At 48.8% G+C, this 20,144-nt stretch overlaps 1 protein-coding gene and 1 pseudogene across 1 annotated transcript in view; one reads left to right on the forward strand and one right to left on the reverse strand.

Annotated features, from left to right (window-relative positions):
* LOC137535410 (zinc finger protein 3-like) overlaps positions 1 to 5,469 on the reverse strand; it is an 87,235-nt gene extending 81,766 nt beyond the window's left edge. Inside the window, exon 1 of the mRNA XM_068257246.1 lies at positions 5,334 to 5,469. The gene's annotated coding sequence lies outside the window, so the exon portion shown is untranslated. The remainder of the gene's footprint in view (positions 1 to 5,333) is intronic.
* On the forward strand, positions 1,234 to 17,190 carry LOC137537200 (zinc finger protein 84-like; annotated as a pseudogene).
* Positions 17,191 to 20,144: the final 2,954 nt, after the last annotated feature.

Raw genomic sequence — 20,144 nt, forward strand, 5'->3', positions numbered from 1 at the left:
CGGGAACGCGTGCAGGAGGCCGACACGCACGGCATCAGACAGTGCATAGACTGCACTGTCTGATGTTCACACTGCATGCGTTCAGGAAACGCATGCTGAACGCATTTTTCCCAAAACTCGCGGCTGTGACTGAGAGTGAATGGGATCAGCCCCGCAACGCATACAAACGCGGAAGGCGTGCGTTCGTACGCGTTGCGTTCTGAACGCATGGCCATCCGCGTTTGCCAATGTGAACAAAGCCTAACTCTGTCTCTGCACCGAGACAATGGCCATCATTCATAAAGCATTTCCGCATGCGGAAATGCTTAAAACAGCTGACTTTACCGACCACTTAGCAAAGTCAGCATTCATAAAGCCTCTTTCCACATGGGAAAATGACACTACCGAGCAGAGTGATAAATCACCGCCTTGTGCGGTGATTATCGGTACAAATGTAGCAAAATGTTCATTCATAAAGATCACCGCAAGCGGTGTGACGTCGGGAAGTACCGCTCCCTCTGATGTGGCGATAACAATGTAAATGAATGGAGACACACAGACCTCCCAGGCAGCTGCAGCAGAGCGGAACACAGAGAAATGTATCAACTCTGCAGCTTCCGTGTCTCCGCAAGCCTACCGCCAGCTTAGTTCGGGGAATCTCCGCACTGCTTCCGCACATGGATACTTTTTTATGAATGCCCACGCAGAAGTCTAAAAATCCGCCAGCGGTGTTTTCCCGCACTGATTCTCTTTACCGACAGCCTGTTCATGAATGATAGCCAATGTATCGACTCAGCTAGTACCACTAGTTTAGTGCGGGAATTCCCCAACCTATTATCGCAAGTGTAAATTTTTTTTATGAATTAGCACACAAAAGTCTAAAATACTGATGCGGTATTTTCCCTCCAAGATTTTTTCCCCCACAAATGTTTTATGAATAGAGCCCAATGCAGTAGAAGGGAGGGTCAATGAGATGCAAATACTAACACGTTGATGCAGGATCATGCAATTTTATATGCAAATATATACAGCTTGGAAATGGGCCAAATGAATCCTGACAACGTGATTGTCCATTTTCAAACTGCATACATTTGCATGTAAATTTCATAATCCTGCACCAGCTTGGAATTATTTGCATCTCATTGATGATCCCTAGTCAGGGACTCCACAACAAACACTGGCTATATTTTATTTTTCCAATTCTAAGCAGAAAAAAAATGCAAACAATTAGCATAAAACTAACATCAACCCAGAATGGTTACCATTTCGTTGGCCAGGGCCATAGAGTCCTGGGAGATCCTGAGGGCACCTCTGCAGCACACGTTACCACACATAGCAGAAGGTCTGTGAAATACCGGACAGCATTTCACAATAGGCAGAGCTTCTGTGTTGGCCTGGATGTTGTGCTCGGCTGGCCTACTGGCGATGCTGTGCTGGCTGGACTGGCAGTGATGTGAGATGGGTTGGCTGGCAGTGATGCCTGACTTAATCAGCTGGTGATGCCAACTGTGTTGTGCCAGCTGGCTGAGTGCCCAACTGACCTGGTGATCTACTGTGCTGCAGGATGGCTGACCTTTACAGACTGGACCAGCAGCTGCTTGAGGCCTCTTTCAGGGCTCATTTCCACGAGCAGTTGAACTGTGTGCTCAGCAAGCAGTTATCAGGCAGCAGTGAGCAGTTGTGAGAGTTTGAGAGGCATTTTTCACTACCTATCAACTGCCCATGGAAAAGAAGCCTTAGGCCCAGTGCACACCGAGCAGTTTTAGCAGCGATCCACATCCGCCTGTGAAAACGCTTGGCTAATGTATTTCAATGGGATCGTGCACACTAGCGGTTTGAGGTTTTAAGCAAACCACAAAACGTGCCTCCTGCTGCACATTAGTGGTTTGCAGAAGCATTTCTGCCTCAATGTAAAATATAGGAGATCAGAGCGGTTTTCCAGGCTTTTTTGTTACAGAAGCTGTTCAGTAACAGCTTTTACTGTAACAATATTTGTAATCTGCTACACAAAAAACACTCCCAAAAACGCTAGGCATGTTTAGAAAACATCTCTAAACAAGCCTAGAAACCGCTAGCGTTTTGAGGATCTGATAGCGGTTTTGGTGTGCACTGGGCCTGAGACAGGCAGTTACACTTAAATTGCACTGGTGGACAGGAGATTGCACTGACCAACAAGTGCAGAGTTCAGCCTCCTGTCTGAAAGAGGCCTAAAGGAAACCAAAGACTACAGGCATTTATACTTACCTAGGAACTTCCTCCAGCCCCCTGTAGGCTTTCTCATAGTCCTCGCAGCCACACCTATTTTCCCCCACTGTCTGGCTCAGTTATCTGGGAGCACTGCAAATGTGCAGCTGTGGGCATTCCTGTGTCTATGAGTATTCTGCACAGTCACAGGAGTGCTACCGGCCACAGAAGCACCATTGGGGTTGCATGCAGCCTGTTCAATTTAGCACAAGAAAAAAAAAATTCTACAAGTGCACTTGAAGGAAACAAGAGGCGCATGAAATCAATTTAGCTTTACTTACCTGGGGCTTCCTGCAGCCAATAGAAGTCTATCGACCATTCTTCTGTTGTCCACTCCCGTCGCAGTCAGTGGCTTCTGCACATGCATGGGTGCATGCAGCGCTCATGGTCACGCTTGTAGCCGGGAGTGTTCTGCACAGTAGTACTGCATAGGATGCTTCTAGGCACTGCAGCACAAGCATTGCATGCACAGAAACCACTGATATAGAGGAGACAACAGAAGAATGGGAGACTGCGACAAGGACTACACAGACTTCTAGCGCTGGAGGAGGCCCCAAGTTGGTAAAGCTAAACTGTTGTGAAAACCATGAATAAAATTGCTTATTGTTTACAATATTTACTTATATTTAGTCAGTGTTTGCCCAATGTAACATTTTTTCCTCTCCCTGATTTACATTCTGAACTATCACTGGTGGTGACATCTTTAGTTCTGCCAGGTGATCTGTATGGGATGTTTGTTAATGAAAATTCTATGCACAGAGGGAGATGCTGCTTGCTTGGCAGTAGGAAAAAGGCCATTATTTCACTCAATGCATTGAGGATCACAGACTGTCAGAACCATGGTCATGATGACATCACACTGTGGGAGGGGTTTCACCACAATATCTGACACCCCTGATGATCTATTTGAGTAAAAAGGTAAAGGTTTCTTGTGGGAAAGGGTGTATCAGCTACTGATTGGAATGTAGTAAGATCTATGGAGGCCGTCATGTTTATTTCTTTTTAAACAAGCAACTGACACAAGCATGAAGCTGATCTTGCCAGATATCTGATCTGCATATGCTTGTTCAGGGTCTATGGCTTACACTAGTAGAGGCTCGACAGCCAGGCAATGTGCATTATATAAAAATGAAACAAGCATGTCAGCCTTCATATCCCACTCACCATGTGCCCCCCCCGCCCTCCCCCCACAAGTTCCTCTTTATTTAAAGTAAAACTGTAACAAGACGGATGCGGAGGCTGCCATATTTATTTCCTTTTACACAATGGGCTCTATTCTCAAAGACTTCCCGCATGCGGTAAAGTACATGCGGGAAGTTTGCACCCAAAATACCGGCAAGTTGGGATTCTCAAAATGTTCCGCATGTTTTTTCCGCATGCGGAAAAAGTGTGATAAAAGTGCGGGATTCATGCGGGAAAATTTCCGCAAAAGTCGGTATTTTCCGCAATAAAAGATCAATTCTCAAAGATGTTCAGGCGCATCATTTCTTCGTTAATTACCGAATTTTTATCACCTACAAGTAGTAGGTGATATATTCCGCATCCCATTGACTTTAATGAAGTGTGGAGGCTTAAGGGCTGTGCTTGCTGGACTTTAATTTTTTTTTTTTTTTAAACACTTTTTCATGCGACCTTTTTACCGCATGATTCCCGCATGAATAATGCCTGTTTCCGCATCTTTTTTCCCGCATGCGGAAAACATGCGGAATATATTAGTGAATGTGGAAAAAATGCGGAGTTTACCGCCGGCGGGAATATAGCGGTAACATTTTGCGGAAAATGTGGCTCTTTGAGAATAGAGCCCAATGCCAGCTGCCTGGCTATCCTGCTGGTCTATTTGGTTGCAGTAGTGTATGAATTATACCAGAAACAAGCATGCAGATAATCTTGTCAGAACTGACTATGTCAGAAACACCTAATATGCTGCATGCTTGTTCAGGGTCTATAGATAAAAATACAGGCAGAAGACCAGCAGGATAGCCAGGAAACTGGCATTGTTTAAATGAAAATAAATATGGCAGCCCCCATATCCCTCTCCATTCAAGTGTCCTTTAAGCTGTGTGCTGGTGGAGATTCTTGCTGTGCTAAGTTGGCTGACAAGCCAAGTCCTTATGCTCCTCACAGTTTGCCACATTTTTGAATTCAGCTCGCCCCTCCCTGCTGCAGTCTCCCTCTTCCCACATGTCTCCCTGTGTGATGGTGCGGCTTCTGCGTGATGATGGGGGCTGCCGGTGTTGTGTCTGATTACGCTGCCTGTGGATTTGTGCTGCTCCGCATGCGCAGTAGGAGACTGTGCGGCCACATTTCCTATAGAATGATGCTGCTGGAGATAAAATACGAAATATCTCTGCTCCCACACCTCTTACACTCCCCAAATTTTTAGGGTAGGGAGGGGACCCCCCGAACGACCTCTATGCCAAATTGCAGCCCCCGAGACCCGCTGGTTCCCGAAATAGGTTTCTGTAATCTATCTCCTGAACCAGCGCGGCTCGGGGGCTGCAATTTGGCATAGAGGTCGTTCTCTGGGTCCCCTCCCTACCCTGAAAATTTGGGGAGTGTAAGAGGTGTGGGAGCGGAGATATTTCGTATCTTATCTCCAGCAGCTTCATTAACTTCACACTGAGCATGCGTGCTACTCAGTGTGGAAGGGAGCTTCCGGGCAGCGCAATCAGACATTACACAGCAGCTGCTGTGTGATGACGGGGGCTGCCGCTGCAGCTGTGTGATGACGGGGGCTGCCGCTGCGCGATGACGGGGGCTGCCGCTGCGCGATGACGGGGGCTGCCGCTGCGCGATGACGGGGGCCGCTGCTGCTGCGCGATGACGGGGGCCGCTGCTGCTGCGCGATGACGGGGGCCGCTGCTGCTGCGCGATGACGGGGGCCGCTGCAGCTGCTGTGTGATGACGGGGGCCGCTGCAGCTGCTGTGTGATGATGGGGGCTGCTGCAGCTGTCAGTGTCTCTCCCTCCTTCTTGCAGGGAGTGAGCTCAGCTACTTACTCTGAGGATGCTGAGGCATGAGGCTGGCTGCTGCTGTGCGATGATGGGGGCTGCAGCTGTGCACAGGCTGTCAGTGTCTCTCCCTTGCAGGGAGTGAGCTCAGCTACTTACTGTGAGGATGCTGATGCTGGCTTCTGCTGTGGGCGCTGCTGTAGGAGGCATAGAATGGCAGGCAAAGGAGACAGGCAAGCTGTGCGTTTCTTCTGACCGCTACACCACCAACAGGAAGCAAAGCTGCGGAGCCACTCACAGCTCTTTCCAAACTCCCGCCTTTTCTCATCAAATCCACGCCCCCTGCCAGTGATTGGCCAGGGGGCGGTGGGGTTTATTGTGATAGGCTCAGCCTCAGCCCATAGGGCTAGCTGCAGGCTGAGCTGGATGATGATGCGAGTGCCACGCCCCGCCCAGAGACAAGACAGCCCCGACCCTCAGCCCAGCCAGTCAGTCACTGCAGCTCAGCCTTTGTCCCTCCCCTTGGCCAATGATATCCCCAGTTTCTTTTTCCCTCCTATTTGGCCCAGCCCCCCTAACGTGGCAACTGGAAGTAGTGATGGGAATTCCGGCTCTTCTCAGAGAATCGGCTCGCATTAAAGAGCCGGCTCTTACAGCTCTGAATCGGCTCTTAATTAAATATCACTAGACACCACTCAGAATCGGATTAAAAGCCCCGCCCCCGTCTCCATGCCAACTACAGACTACTTCTCTGACTGATGCAATCCCTCCTGCTACTGCTCTGCTCCGCCCCAAACACTCCTACAAGCTGCAAGAGGAGGACTACATCTCCCAGAATGCCTCAGCGCCCTTTATTACGGAGCAAAGCAGAGCTAAAAAGGGCGGCTGAGGCATCGGCTCTTCTCAGAGTGAGCATCGGCTCCTCTGATTCACTTCAAAGAACCGACTCTTAGAGCCGGCTCGTTCGCGAACGACCCATCACTAACTGGAAGTAAAGTAGCTGGAAATAAAGAGGAGACATTTTGTGTGGTTCTTGTTATATACTAGCAAATGTGTCTGTTAGGCCTTGTACAGGATGTAGTATACATTGTAGTGAGGGAGATTAGTACAGACATGGGTATGGGGGAGCAGTGGGGTGATTAGTACAGACATGGGTATGGGGGAGCAGTGGGGGGGGGTTAGTACAGACATGGGTATGGGGGAGCAGTGGGGAGATTAGTACAGACATGGGTATGGGGGAGCAGTGGGGGGATTAGTATAGACATGGGTATGGGGGAGCAGTGGGGGGATTAGTACAGACATGGGTATGGGAGAGCAGTGGGGAGATTAGTACAGACATGGGTATGGGGGAGCAGTGGGGGGATTAGTACAGACATGGGTATGGGGAGCAGTGGGGGATTAGTACAGACATGGGTATGGGGGAGCAGTGGGGAGATTAGTACAGACATGGGTATGGGGGAGCAGTGGGGAGATTAGTACAGACATGGGTATGGGGGAGCAGTGGGGGGATTAGTACAGACATGGGTATGGGGGAGCAGTGGGGGATTAGTACAGACATGGGTATGGGGGAGCAGTGGGGGGATTAGTACAGACATGGGTATGGGGGAGCAGTGGGGGATTAGTACAGACATGGGTATGGGGGAGCAGTGGGGGATTAGTACAGACATGGGTATGGGGGAGCAGTGGGGAGATTAGTACAGACATGGGTATGGGGGAGCAGTGGGGGATTAGCACAGACATGGGTATGGGGGAGCAGTGGGGGGATTAGCACAGACATGGTATGGGGGAGCAGTGGGGGGATTAGTACAGACATGGGTATGGGGGAGCAGTGGGGAGATTAGTACAGACATGGGTATGGGGGAGCAGTGGGGAGATTAGTACAGACATGGGTATGGGGGAGCAGTGGGGGGATTAGTACAGACATGGGTATGGGGGAGCAGTGGGGGATTAGTACAGACATGGGTATGGGGGAGCAGTGGGGGATTAGTACAGACATGGGTATGGGGGAGCAGTGGGGGGATTAGTACAGTCATGGGTATGGGGAGCAGTGGGGGATTAGTATAGACATGGGTATGGGGGAGCAGTGGGGAGATCAGCACAGACATGGGTATGGGGAGCAGTGGGGGGATTAGTACAGACATGGGTATGGGGGAGCAGTGGGGGGATTAGTACAGACATGGGTATGGGGGAGCAGTGGGGGGATTAGTATGGGTATGGGGGAGCAGTGTGGGAGATTAGTACAGATATGGGTATGGGGGAGCAGTGGGGAGATTAGTACAGACATGGGTATGGGGGAGCAGTGGGGGGATTAGTACAGACGTGTATAGGGAAGCAGTGGGGAGATTACTACAGACATGGGTATGGGGGAGCAGTGGGCAGATTAGTACAGACATGGGTATGGGGAGCAGTGGGGGATTAGTACAGACATAGGAATGGGGGAGCAGTGGGGAGATTAGTACAGACATGGGTATGGGGGAGCAGTGGGGAGATTAGTTAGAGTGACCAGACGTCCCGGATTGCCCGGGACGCGTCCCGGATTCGGGGTCCGCTGTCCCAGACAGCATGAGGTCCCGGGAAACGTCCCGCTTTCAGCAGCGGGACGTCCCGGCCTCGGGACTCTGGCCACTCTCTCCGCATGAACTGGCAGCGGCGTCTATAGACGCCGTGCCAGTTCATTGCCCACAGCCCCGCTCCAGCCTCCTCTTCCGGTGTTCCGGCAGGCGAGCAGGGCTACGGCAAGATGGCTGCCGAAGCCCTGTACTGGAGACTATGGGCTTGATTTACAAAGCGGTGCAAAGTGTTTGCACGCCTGTGAAAAGCCCTTTATTTTAGGCGTGATAAGAAGAAACTCGCGCGATCTCCCGCGCGCAAAACTTCGCGCGCAGCGCCCATTGAGCCCTATGGGACTTTGCGCGCGCAGCACGGTGCGCTACGCGCGCAAAACTTTGCACGCGGAAGCTTCGCGCGAAGAGCAGCACAAATCGGTGATAACTCAGCTTCGCACGGCTTATCACGCCTAAAGTCTTTTAGGCGTGATAACTGAGTTATCACCGCTTTGTGAATCAGGGCCTATGTGTCTCCAGTACAGGGCTTCGGGCACCATCTTGCCGTAGCCCTGTCAGCGCGGGAGACCAGAGCAGGAGGAACAAGACGGTCCCGGGACGGAGCAGCGCACCAGAGGAGACTTCTGCCAGGTGAGTAAATGCTTTCTTTTCCAGGTGAACTTTGCCCGCATTACGTTTCTTGCCTGGTGAAATGTTTGCCCGCATTGCGTTTCTTGCCTGGTGAAATGTTTGCCCGCATTGCGTTTCTTGCCTGGTGAAATGTTTGCCCGCATTGCGTTTCTTGCCTGGTGAAATGTTTGCCCGCATTACGTTTCTTGCCTGGTGAAATGTTTGCCCGCATTGCGTTTCTTGCCTGGTGAAATGTTTGCCCGCATTACGTTTCTTGCCTGGTGAAATGTTTGCCCACATTGCGTTTCCTTTCTGGTGAAATGTTTGCCCGCATTGCGTTTCTTACCTGGTAAAATGTTTGCCCGCAGTGCGTTTCTTACCTGGTGAAATGTTTGCCCGCAGTGCGTTTCTTGCCTGGTGAAATGTTTGCCCGCAGTGCGTTTCTTGCCTGGTGAAATGTTTGCCCGCAGTGCGTTTCTTGCCTGGTGAAATGTTTGCCCGCAGTGCGTTTCTTGCCTGGTGAAATGTTTGCCCGCAGTGCGTTTCTTGCCTGGTGAAATGTTTGCCCGCAGTGCGTTTCTTGCCTGGTGAAATGTTTGCCCGCATTACGTTTCTTGCCTGGTGAAATGTTTGCCCGCAGTGCGTTTCTTGCCTGGTGAAATGTTTGCCCGCAGTGCGTTTCTTGCCTGGTGAAATGTTTGCCCGCAGTGCGTTTCTTGCCTGGTGAAATGTTTGCCCGCAGTGCGTTTCTTGCCTGGTGAAATGTTTGCCCGCAGTGCGTTTCTTGCCTGGTGAAATGTTTGCCCGCATTGCGTTTCTTTTCTGGTGAAATGTTTGCCCGCATTGCGTTTATTTTGTACTGACATGTTGCCCGCATTGCGTTTATTTTGTACTGACATGTTTGCCCACATTGCGTTTATTTTGTACTGACATGCTTGCCCGCATTGCGTTTATTTTGTACTGACATGTTTGCCCGCATTGCATTTATTTTATACTGACATGTTTGCCCGCATTGCATTTATTTTATACTGACATGTTGCCCGCATTGCGGTTATTTTGTGCTGACATGTTACCTATTGCGTTTATTTTCTGGTGTCCGGGGTAACTGTTACTGCATTTATTATTTAATGGTCATAGATGGCTATGTTTGCTGCTTTGTGGTTACGGTATACTATTAGCATCACACAGTTTCTGCACACCCATGATGCAAAGTCTCGTTTGTCCACATCATGGCGTAAACACTGCTTTCTTATGCCTCGCTGTTACATCATTACGTTAGCTCCGCCCATACAATGTCATGACCACGCCTATTTTTCGCCGCAGCCCCCCCGCCCCCGGTCTTCGGCGCTGCGCGCTCCTCAGTCCTCCCCACTTTTCGCCGCGGCGCGCAGAGCACGCTGCCCCCCCCCCACGCCCCCCTCCCCGTCCCAGGTTGGACCCACAAAAATCTGGTCACTCTAGATTAGTACAGACATGGGTATGGGGGAGCAGTGGGGGATTAGTACAGATATGGGTATGGGGGAGCAGTGGGGGGATTAGCACAGACATGGTATGGGGGAGCAGTGGGGGGATTAGTACAGACATGGGTATGGGGGAGCAGTGGGGGGATTAGTACAGGCATGGGTATGGGAGAGCAGTGGGGAGATTAGTACAGACATGGGTATGGGGGAGCAGTGGGGAGATTAGTACAGACATGGGTATGGGGGAGCAGTGGGGGATTAGTACAGACATGGGTATGGGGGAGCAGTGGGGGGATTAGTATAGACATGGGTATGGGAGAGCAGTGGGGGGATTAGTACAGACATTGGTATGGGGGAGCAGTGGGGGGATTAGTACAGACATGGGTATGGGGGAGCAGTGGGGGGATTAGTACAGACATGGGTATGGGGGAGCAGTGGGGGGATTAGTACAGGCATGGGTATGGGGGAGCAGTGGGGGGATTAGTACAGACATGGGTATGGGGGAGCAGTGGGGGGGATTAGTACAGGCATGGGTATGGGGGAGCAGTGGGGAGATTAGTACAGACATGGGTATGGGGAGCAGTGGGGAGGGATTAGTACAGAGTGGGTATGGGGAGCAGTGGGGGGATTAGTACAGACATGCGTATGGGGGAGCAGTGGGGGGATTAGTACAGACATGGGTATGGGGGAGCAGTGGTGGGATTAGTACAGACATGGGTATGGGGGAGCAGTGGGGAGATTAGTACAGACATGGGTATGGGGGAGCAGTGGGGGGATTAGTACAGACATGGGTATGGGGGAGCAGTGGTGGGATTAGTACAGACATGGGTATGGGAGAGCAGTGGGGAGATTAGTACAGACATGGGTATGGGGAGCAGTACGGGGATTAGTACAGATATGGGTATGGGGGAGCAGTGGGGGAATTAGCACAGACATGGGTATGGGGGAGCAGTGGGGGTATTAGTACAGACATGGGATTGGGTATGGGGAAACATGTCTGTACTAATTCCCCACTGCTCCCCCATACCCATGTCTGTACTAATCCCCCCACTGCTCCCCATACCCATGACTGTACTAATCCCCCCACTGCTCCCCCATACCCATGTCTGTACTAATCCCCCCACTGCTCACCCATACCCATGTCTGTACTAATCCCCCCACTGCTCCCCCATACCCATGTCTGTACTAATCCCCCCACTGCTCCCCCATACCCATGTCTGTACTAATCCTCCCACTGCTCACCCATACCCATGTCTGTACTAATCCTCCCACTGCTCCCCCATACCCATGTCTGTACTAATCTCTCCACTACTCCCCCATACCCATGTCTGTACTAATCCTCCCACTGCTCCCCCATACCCATGTCTGTACTAATCCCTCCACTGCTCCCCCATACCCATGTCTGTACTAATCCCCCCCACTGCTCCCCATACCCATGTCTGTACTAATCCCCCACTGCTCCCCCATACCCATGTCTGTACTAATCCCCCCACTGCTCCCCCATACCCATGTCTGTACTAATCCCCCCACTGCTCCCCCATACCCATGTCTGTACTAATCCCCCACTGCTCCCCCATACCCATGTCTGTACTAATCCCCCCACTGCTCCCCCATACCCATGTCTGTACTAATCCCCCCACTGCTCCCCCATACCCATGCCTGTACTGTATAAATCTCACCTGCTTCCCAGTATGGCAAAGTTCCCATCAGTCGGCTGCCTCATAGGTGCTAGCGTTCCCCAACGCTTGCTCTCCTGGCGCTCGTCTGTCTGCATATCATTACCCTTACTCCTCTGCCTGAGTTCCGGGCTTTACTCATTCATTCAGACTTGCAGGCATTATCAGCCTGGCGGTGACCAATGACAGCGATGTATACTTACAGGAAGTGAAGTATACAGCGGTGTCATTGGTCACCGCGCGCTCATCACTGCAGCCAGTGATGAGTAACAGCGCACCGGCCCGTGGGCCGTAGTTTGGCTGTAGGTGTATGCCAGTGCAGCTCTTGATAGGCTGACTCCTCTCCCTCTCACTGTGTATCAGCCATTTCCCTCCACCTCTAAAGGCTTACAGGGAAACTTTTTAAAATTGCTTTACTCCTACATCTGTAATTTGTTACAAGAAATGTCCTGCCCGGCAGTGCATCAGCACCAATGGAGTGAGTAGCAGAATGGGAAAGCTGTTCATAGCAACAGTCACTAATGTCAGCAGCCAATAATATGTTGTATAATCCAGTTGTTGCAGATCTGTGGAGGTCTCAGGGAGGGAGGTTCTGAAGCAGCAATATCTGTCCATTGTGTCCAGACCAGATAGTACCACCAGATGACCATATCCATCGTATCTCTGATGGGAAGAGGCCAGTGTGGAGTCAGAAGCCACTGGTGTTGGGTGGTCCCGCAGTGAGAAAGGTTGAAGTCTGCAGAAAGATGATAGCTGGTGGGTCACTGCTAGGGGGTGGAGCCAGGTAACAAGGGGCGTGGCTGGTAGGACAGGCAGAGAAGATGGAGGCTGCAGCTGCAGAGTGGTTGGGTGGCCTCTGCTGATTTGGTCCTGGTATTGGCACTGTCCCAGCTGGGATGTTTGTTGCTACGGCTCTTGGAGGGTTTGGGGTTAGTAGGTGATGGACAGGTGGGCTCAGGTATGGTCAGGATATGGAGCTGCAGTCCCCTCTGTCTAGTTCATCAGGTGCCAGAGCCATAAGTAATGATAATTTATAGCTAATTAGCTGCAGGCCTCTGCTCCTATCTCCCTCTGTCTCCAGCTGTTCTCTCCTCACATCCTCATCCATCTACCGCTACCGGCACTGCTGTAACCTCCCAGGAATGTGTGCATGGAGAGGAGGAGAGAAGCACCAGATGATGAGCAAGGCACACTGGAGGAGAGGACTGTGGTACTGAATGTGCAGGATACCACAGCTTATGGGATATTATCACCCCCTAGCACATTATGTTCTTTTCTGTGCTCTATTTATTACTGCTAATATCTTACAGCTATAATTGTTTTTATTTTTCAGAACTAAGATCTGAGCTCAAAGAACAAGAACAAAGAACATATGTGAGGAGTGATCAGCAGTCTATAGAGGAAGGGGACATAATGAGGACAAGTAAAGAGGAAGAAGAAGAGACGTATGTGCAGAGTGATCAGCAGTCTATGGAGGAGAGTGACATGATGAGGACAATTAAGGTGGAAGAAGAGACATATAAGAGCAGTCATCAGCAGTCTACAGAGCAGGGTGACATGATGAGGACTATTAAAAAAGAGGGAGAAGAAAAAGAGATGTATGTGAGGAGTGACCATCAGTCTATGGAGGAAGGTTTAATAATAAGAGTGATTAAAGAAGAAGAGACGTATATGAGGAGTGATCAGCAGTCTATGGTGGAGGGTGACATGAGGGTGATTAAAGAGGAGGAAGAAGAGATATATGTGAGGGGTGATCAGCAGTCTGCAGAGGAAGGCGACATAATGGGAACAACTATAGATGAGGATCCGCTTATAGAGGTTAGAACAGGTGAGTAATCAACATAAAATTTTGAATATCTTTAGCTATTATGACTGTCACTGCTCACAGACTGGCCATATTAGGAATTTTATAGTCTACAAATAAAAAAAATGCTTCAGTTCCTCCACTTTTCTATGTTAAGGTATCTGAACGCACTAACACTTAAGGTGGCCACACACCACACAATTAAAAGATCCAATTTTACATCAATTTGATAAATATGATTGGTTGTTCTTTCAGTAAATCTGATCGAATTTCCAGTTTTATTCGATAAAAGCAATGTGGGAGTGTTGAATTTTTCTGATCAATGTATATGAAAATTGAATGGTATAGGGTAGATTGACAGTTTCCAAACATTTTTTTTTCAGAATTGGGGAAAAATGTAACATGTATGTGGTACATTGGTCAGATTTTTGAAATGTTGCAATCAGTCAGAAAAATTGATTGATTGCAATTCTTGAATTGAAAAGATATTTCAAAAATTGTATGGTGTGTGGCCACCTTTAGTCTGGCACACTGCATTTGCCTTTATGAATCATGACTGTGGCTGTCAGACTCCCGCAATGCATTGTGGGACTTGTAGTTCTTTAACAGCTGTAGTGAGAAGAATATGGAGGCTGCCATATTTACTTCATTTTAAAGGGACACTTAAGTCAAACAAAAAAAATTAGTTTTACTCACCTGAGGCTTCCAATAGCCCCCTGCAGCTGTCCGGTGCCCTTGCCGTCTCCATCCGATCCTCCTGGCCCCGCCGGCAGCCACTTCCTGTTTCGGTGACAGGAGCTGACAGGCTGGGGACGCGAGTGATTCTTCGCGTTCCTGGCCACAATAGCGCCATCTATGCTGCTATAGCATATATCATATACCATATAGCAGCATAGAGGGTGCTAATGTGTCTAGGAACGCGAAGAATCACTCGCGTCCCCAGCCTGTCAGCTCCTGTCACCGAAACAGGAAGTGGCTGCCGGCGGGGCCAGGAGGATTGGAGGGAGACGGCGAGGGCACCGGACAGCTGCAGGGGGCTATTGGAAGCCCTACGTGAGTAAAACTCATTTTTTTTGTTTGATTTAAGTGTCCCTTTAAACTATACTTGTTGCCTGACAGCCCTGCTGATCTATTTTGCTGCAGTAGTGTCTGAATAACACCAGAAACAAGCATGCAGCTAATCTTGTCAGATCTGACAATGTCAGAAACACTGGATCTTCTGCATGCTTGTTCAGGGGCTATGGATAAAAGTATTAGAGGCAGAGGATAAGCAGGACTGCCAGGCAACTGGTATTGTCCAAAAGTAAATCAATATGACAGCCTCTATATCCCTTCACTTCAGGTGTCCTTTAGAGGGAACCCTGACTGTAGACAAAAAAATAGTTTCACTTACCTGAGGTATCTGCCAGCCCCCTGCAGCCACCCTGTGCCCTCGCAATCACTCACGGCTCCTCTGGTCCCCCGCCGCCAGCTAGTTTCATTTTTGCGGACTCGGAGTCGCCGGGCCGCCACGTGTACCGTTGCATGCATTCCCTCTGGTGCAGGAAGCTACCGCGGACATTAACACGTTTCATTTTTGCGCGTAGCAAGTGCAATGCTTAAAAATTTGTGTAAAAATGTACGTTTCAATGTCCACAATGGCTTCCTGCACCAGAGGGAATGCGTGCAAAGGTACACGTGGCGGCCCGGCGACTCAGAGTTGGCAAAAAGGAAACTAGCTGGCGGCGGGGGACCGGAGGAGCCGTGAGTGACTGCGAGGGTACAGGTTGGCTGCAGGGGGCTGGCAGATGCCCCAGGTAAGTGAAACTCATTTTTTCTTAGAGTTAAGTTTCCCTTTAAAGCGGACCTGAACTCAGAACTTCCTCTCTGCTCTAAAAGATACGCAACAGCATAATAACCTTTAAACAAAAACATTTCTGTGTTACGGCTGATACAAATCCTAAAATAAATCTGCAGTGTGTCTACTTCCTGATTCATGGAAGCAGACATATAGTTTACAGCCTGTGCTTTCAAATGGACTTATCTGCCATAGGCAATCATGTGACACAGGGGAGAGATTAAATTACAATTTGTGATTAGTCACAGATGAGGGGGGATTAGACAGGTTAAACTCGCTAAATACATACAGGGTGCATTTCTCTATGTTTTCCTTCTGTCCTGTACAAGAGTTCAGGTCCACTTTAAGGAGGGTTTGGATGCTTTCCTTGCATTGATGGACATCCACGACTAGCCGTACTATGGAGATCCTGCATACTATAGAGGTCACTGTTCTGCTTAGTGTTGATAATTCTGTACATTTTTAAATCATCTGCAAAGTTATGCAGCTGCTGCTTCTGGTCCATTTCCTTGCAGCATAAACTTTGCACCAACTTAGAATGATCAGCAGCTCACTGACCCTCCCTAATGATAATTGCTCCTCCCCTCAGAATTCTCTAACAGGAAGTGATGATGTTTCTCTATTTGCAGGGCGGAGTCCCGGCATCAGGAACCTCTCAGAGACCCGTCTCTCTGTATCCACAGACTGTACAACGGATGGTGATGTCACTGGACAAGAGTCTCCTGCAGATATCCTGGTTACCCCAAATATTCCCCCAGACTCCCCTCACCTGTCTAACCCTGAGGGGCCTCATACCCAGCACAGCTCTCCCCCTGCTGGAGGATCTCATTCCTGTTCCACATGTGGGAAATGTTTTGTTTGGAAATCACAGCTTATTTCACATACGAGATCTCACACTGGTAAGAAGCCCTATTCATGTGCTGAGTGTGGGAAATGTTTTGCAAGTGAATCTGATCTTGTTATACATAACAGATCTCACACTGGTGAGACGCCCTATTCATGTCCTGAGTGTGGGAAATGTTTTGTATGGAAATCACAGCTAATCATACATGAGATCTCACACTGGTGAGAAGCCCTATTCATATACTGAGTGTGGGAAATGTTTTAGACGTAAATCACAACTTGTCAATCATGAGAGAACTCACACTGGTGAAAAACCATATTCATGTGCTGAGTGTGGGAAATGTTTCGTAACTAAAGGAAACCTTCAAATCCATGAAAAATGTCACACTGGTGAGAACCCTTATTCATGTGCTGAGTGTGGGAAATGTTTTGCATGGAAATCACAGCTTGTCAGTCATGAGAGAACGCACACTGGTGAGAAACCATATTCATGTGCTGAGTGTGGGAAATGTTTTGCATGGAAATCACAGTTTGTCACACATGAGAGGTTTCATGCTGGTGAGCAGCGCTATTCATGTGGTGTGTGTGGGAAATGTTTTCAAGAAAAGAAAAACCTTGTGTCACATGAGAGAACTCACACTGGTGAGAAGCCCTATTCATGTGCTGAGTGTGGGAAATGTTTTGCTCATAAATCATTTCTTGTCGCACATAAGAGATCTCACACTGGTGAGAAGCCCTATTCATGTGCTGATTGTGGGAAATGCTTTGCACTCAAATCATTCCTTGTCATACACGAGAGAACTCACACTGGTGAAAAGCCCTATTCATGTGCCGAGTGTGGCAAAAGTTTTGGACAAAAATAAACTCTTAACACACATGAAAGATCTCACTCTGGGGAGAAGCCCTATTCCTGTGCAGAGTGTGGGAAATGTTTTGCATTCAAATCATTCCTTGTCACACACGAGAGAACTCACACTGGTGAGAAGCCCTATTCATGTGGTGATTGTGGGAAGTGTTTTGAGTTTAAATCACAGCTTGTCATTCATAAGAGATTTCATACTGGTGAGCAGCCCTATTCATGTGCTAAGTGTGGGAAATGTTTTGAGATTAGCTCAAATCTTTTCAGACATGAGAGATGCCACACTGGTGAGAAGCCATATTCATGTGCTAAATGTGGGAAATGTTTTGGGAGTAAGTCGTGGCTTGTCAGACATGAGTGTTGAGTGTTGGAAATGTTTTGGTCATAAATCAGAGTTTGTTATATATGAGAGAACTCACACTGGTGAGACACCATATTCATGAGCTAAGTATGGGAAATGTGGAAATCGCAGCTTGCTGCACGAGAAGTTTCATACTGGTGAGTAGGCCTGAACGATTTATCGTTTTTGTATCGAAATCGCGATCACGGAAGTGACGATTCCGTGATCGCCAAAGTGTCGATTTTTGCCGATATTTGCTGTACTGCGCCCTCTTGCTGTACAGTAGCAGCAGCGCAGCATGTACAAATGTCTGTGTACAAAAAGCGGCGGCTCTCACTCCCCGCGGCAGCTCAGTTACTCTATACTTCTACGTAGTTAGTGCCACCTTCTTCTCTTCCTCCTCCTGTCATCAGCAGACATAGCAGCGGCAGGCTCTTGCTCTCTGTCACTCCTCCTAGCTTCATTGTCAGCTCAGCTGGGCGGGCGGCAGACTCCGCCCACAGTCTCTAGCTCGCTCCTTCTGTGAAGCTGATATAGGCACTCAAACTAATTGCTACACTGATTGTTTAAAGGTGTGCAGACCACAGCGAGACAAAAGCTATTGTCTGGGCTGACTTTTCCTCCGCATTACAAAGCAGCTCAGCGTGTAGCAGGGAGCAGAGAAGGTATTCCCTCCCTCCCCCTCCCCTTTTCAGAAGTTGTCAGGAAGCACAGGAGAGAGCACGTGGATCTATCTGCACAGCGTGGGGAGATGGAGCTGTAGGCAAGACTGAAGTGCGTGACTGTTTGTGTCTTTCAGTCAGTGTGTGTGGATAAGTATGTGTGTGTGCATTTCAATGTGTGCTGCTGTGTGTGTGTGTGTGTGTATCAGTGAGTGGTGCAAGATGAAGTGTGTGTATTAGTGAGTGTGGATAACTGTGTATCATTGAGTGCTGCAAGATGAAGTGTGTGTGTGTATCAGTGAGTGCTGCAAGATGAAGTGTGTGTGTATCAGTGAGTGCTGCAAGATGAAGTGTGTGTGTATCAGTGAGTGCTGCAAGATGAAGTGTGTGTGTGTGTGTATCAGTGAGTGTTGCAAGATGAAGTGTGTGTGTATCAGTGAGTGCTGCAAGATGAAGTGTGTGTGTGTGTATCAGTGAGTGCTGCAATATGAAGTGTGTGTGTGTGTATCAGTGAGTGCTGCAAGATGAAGTGTGTGTGTGTATCAGTGAGTGCTGCAAGATGAAGTGTGTGTGTATCAGTGAGTGCTGCAAGATGAAGTGTGTGTGTATCAGTGAGTGTTGCAAGATGGTGTGTGTGTGTGTATCAGTGAGTGCTGCAAGATGAAGTGTGTGTGTATCAGTGAGTGCTGCAAGATGAAGTGTGTGTGTGTATCAGTGAGTGCTGCAAGATGAAGTGTGTGTGTATCAGTGAGTGCTGCAAGATGAAGTGTGTGTGTATCAGTGAGTGCTGCAAGATGAAGTGTGTGTGTATCAGTGAGTGTTGCAAGATGGTGTGTGTGTGTGTATCAGTGAGTGCTGCAAGATGAAGTGTGTGTGTATCAGTGAGTGTTGCAAGATGGTGTGTGTGTGTGTATCAGTGAGTGCTGCAAGATGAAGTGTGTGTGTATCAGTGAGTGCTGCAAGATGAAGTGTGTGTGTATCAGTGAGTGTTGCAAGATGAAGTGTGTGTGTATCAGTGAGTGTTGCAAGATGAAGTGTGTGTGTATCAGTGAGTGCTGCAAGATGAAGTGTGTGTGTATCAGTGAGTGCTGCAAGATGAAGTGTGTGTGTATCAGTGAGTGCTGCAAGATGAAGTGTGTGTGTATCAGTGAGTGCTGCAAGATGAAGTGTGTGTGTATCAGTGAGTGCTGCAAGATGGTGTGTGTGTGTGTATCAGTGAGTGCTGCAAGATGGTGTGTGTGTGTGTGTATCAGTGAGTGCTGCAAGATGAAGTGTGTGTGTATCAGTGAGTGCTGCAAGATGGTGTGTGTGTGTGTATCAGTGAGTGCTGCAAGATGAAGTGTGTGTGTATCAGTGAGTGCTACAAGATGGTGTGTGTGTGTGTATCAGTGAGTGCTGCAAGATGAAGTGTGTGTGTATCAGTGAGTGCTGCAAGATGAAGTGTGTGTGTATCAGTGAGTGTTGCAAGATGAAGTGTGTGTGTATCAGTGAGTGCTGCAAGATGGTGTGTGTGTATCAGTGAGTGTTGCAAGATGGTGTGTGTGTGTGTATCAGTGAGTGCTGCAAGATGAAGTGTGTGTGTGTGTATCAGTGAGTGCTGCAAGATGAAGTGTGTGTGTGTATCAGTGAGTGCTGCAAGATGAAGTGTGTGTGTATCAGTGAGTGTTGCAAGATGAAGTGTGTGTGTATCAGTGAGTGCTGCAAGATGAAGTGTGTGTGTATCAGTGAGTGTTGCAAGATGAAGTGTGTGTGTATCAGTGAGTGCTGCAAGATGAAGTGTGTGTGTATCAGTGAGTGCTGCAAGATGGTGTGTGTGTGTGTATCAGTGAGTGCTGCAAGATGAAGTGTGTGTGTGTGTATCAGTGAGTGCTGCAAGATGAAGTGTGTGTGTATCAGTGAGTGTTGCAAGATGAAGTGTGTGTGTATCAGTGAGTGCTGCAAGATGAAGTGTGTGTGTATCAGTGAGTGCTGCAAGATGGTGTGTGTGTGTGTATCAGTGAGTGCTGCAAGATGGTGTGTGTGTGTGTGTATCAGTGAGTGCTGCAAGATGAAGTGTGTGTGTATCAGTGAGTGCTGCAAGATGGTGTGTGTGTGTGTATCAGTGAGTGCTGCAAGATGAAGTGTGTGTGTATCAGTGAGTGCTACAAGATGGTGTGTGTGTGTGTATCAGTGAGTGCTGCAAGATGAAGTGTGTGTGTATCAGTGAGTGCTGCAAGATGAAGTGTGTGTGTATCAGTGAGTGTTGCAAGATGAAGTGTGTGTGTATCAGTGAGTGCTGCAAGATGGTGTGTGTGTATCAGTGAGTGTTGCAAGATG

Source organism: Hyperolius riggenbachi, chromosome 10, assembly GCF_040937935.1.
Source record: "Hyperolius riggenbachi isolate aHypRig1 chromosome 10, aHypRig1.pri, whole genome shotgun sequence".
In the NCBI taxonomy this organism is placed as follows: Eukaryota; Metazoa; Chordata; class Amphibia; order Anura; family Hyperoliidae; genus Hyperolius; species Hyperolius riggenbachi.